We start from the raw sequence: 2,174 nt of genomic DNA on the forward strand, positions 1-2,174 counted from the left end.
GATCACACTTTGCCTTTACCTGCACCACAAACACAAATTGAGATGCATGAGTATTTGATAAATACTCAGTGAGGCAATCCTCCCATCTACTGGGCTATACACACAAGCAACAATGACTCCAATGTTCCAAACAATCAACAAACAAAACACACAAACCAGGAAAACGAACATCGTCACACTGGAAGGGAGGTGTCGACCGACACCAGCCTAGTGTCGACCAACACTGGCATTGGTGTCGACCGACACTACCCCACAGTGTCGATCGATGCCCATTTTTGCTGGTGATGATCGACACTCCACCTGCAACTGCGATCCGCACGAAGCCGAGAGTCGAATCTGGCTTCCCAATCTCCTCCAAACCATCCAATACTCAAAACCCATGCCAGAAACACCATTAGGAACCTGTATAATCCAATTCCCAGCAAGAAAACACACAAAACAACAACAAACAAGCAAGAACAAGGAAATCAAGGGCTTAGATTAGCCATGGTCATGCACTCACCTATTTGCAGGAAGATTCAGACCAAGAGCAACGAATCTACTCCTCCTAGCAAGCTTCTAGATCCTTCATAACTCCAAATCTCTCAAGAACAGACAAGAAATCTCACTAATCCCACCAAAAATCTCAAGAACTCTATTTTCTCCCTTTTCTCTCAAAACCACAAAGCGGCAGACAAATAAACTCCCCAAAACCCTTTCTAGTCGACAAATAACTTAAATACCTCGGTCCAATGGTTTTCCTAAACCAAACCGGTTCAAATCGATAATTAAATCGATCTGGTCGAACCAGAATAAGGGGTGTCGGTCGACACCCATGACCAAAACGCGGCGTTTTGGTTCACGGGCGTTACAGTTCACATCAAGTTATCATTTGAATTATCATTTTGTGAATACAACATCAGATATTATGAGGAGGTATTTTTTAGGGTTCCCTATTTTTTATCAAGTTTAATTCACATTCAGCCTAGCCATGAGATCAAGTGTATTTGAATGTGAATAGGCAAGATTAGACTCGTAAAATTGATTTTTATATGATTTTCTAGATCGTATTTGGTAGTACAAATGAACTTGATGATTCCAAATCAAACTGAATGATGGCAGGATGATTTACATGGATTTGGTAAACTGGAGTCACCAATTTTTTTTCCAAGAGAGATCTCATCAAGATGATTATCTTGTGAATATACTCCAGACAGCGAGGTATTTTTCTTTTATCCTAGTAAAAATTTTAAGACCTAATAAAACAATCTTCACTAAATGTTTTGATTTGACCTTTTTCGTTACCTCTCCAACCACTACAGGTGGAATGAATAAGGATCTTCGAGAGTTTTTGAGTATCTGGATCCAGATCTAACTTTTGAATATATTGATCTACATTTGCAGCTTCTGGGTATCAATCCAAACATTAAGATACCCCAATATTTATATAATATTAAAATATTAAAGATAAAAGTAAAATGAAAGATTACATAATATGTATATGATATTTTCAAAATAAAAAAATATAATATTAAAATCTTGATATATTTTTAAAAGTTATATTCGAAAACATTTAAATTTAAAATTAGGTATCTTAACCAAGCTAAATTTGGTGTTACAAGATTCATCTAGTTTTGGTTGATGTTGTCCTAACGTAGAGATATGATGATAAGATATATGTCAAATGATAACAAGGTTTACATTCGTCACATCTACAAAAATGGTTCCCAAGCCCCCATGCCCTAGGCAGTCACCAAACCACTCACAAAGAGGTCAAAGAGTTAGGGAGTAGTGTAAAAAGATTGAGTTAATTTGATTTATCTTATTCTACATTTCTACTAATATCTAGATACACAATTATTTGTGTAGTCACACGAACTTGATACACTATATATAGTTTAGTTAACAACCTCATGTTTTAACGAACTTAAAAAATTTGTTAGATTTCCTAAATAATATGATAGTTTGGATTCAAATGAATGTACATAAATGTACATAAATGTTTTCATTTATGGGATTATTCTAGTCAATACACCATTGAAAATGAGGAAGTGTTGTTACTACTATCACATCTTCCATAAAAGAGAGTTATTGATAGGTATCGAAAGCAAATACTTATTACTTAATAAATATCTTGGTTATAATTCTTTAAGGATAAAAGATCCTTTGAAGGATAATTTAGCTAATATTTTTAG

At 35.0% G+C, this 2,174-nt stretch overlaps 1 long non-coding RNA gene across 1 annotated transcript in view; it reads left to right on the forward strand.

Annotated features, from left to right (window-relative positions):
* Positions 1 to 1,465, forward strand: part of LOC104761096 — an 18,135-nt gene extending 16,670 nt beyond the window's left edge. Inside the window, exons 2-3 of the long non-coding RNA XR_763081.1 lie at positions 1,102 to 1,200; positions 1,302 to 1,465. This is a non-coding gene — a long non-coding RNA (uncharacterized LOC104761096). The remainder of the gene's footprint in view (positions 1 to 1,101; positions 1,201 to 1,301) is intronic.

The sequence above is a fragment of the Camelina sativa genome, chromosome 18 (assembly GCF_000633955.1).
Source record: "Camelina sativa cultivar DH55 chromosome 18, Cs, whole genome shotgun sequence".
Classification (NCBI taxonomy): domain Eukaryota; kingdom Viridiplantae; phylum Streptophyta; class Magnoliopsida; order Brassicales; family Brassicaceae; genus Camelina; species Camelina sativa.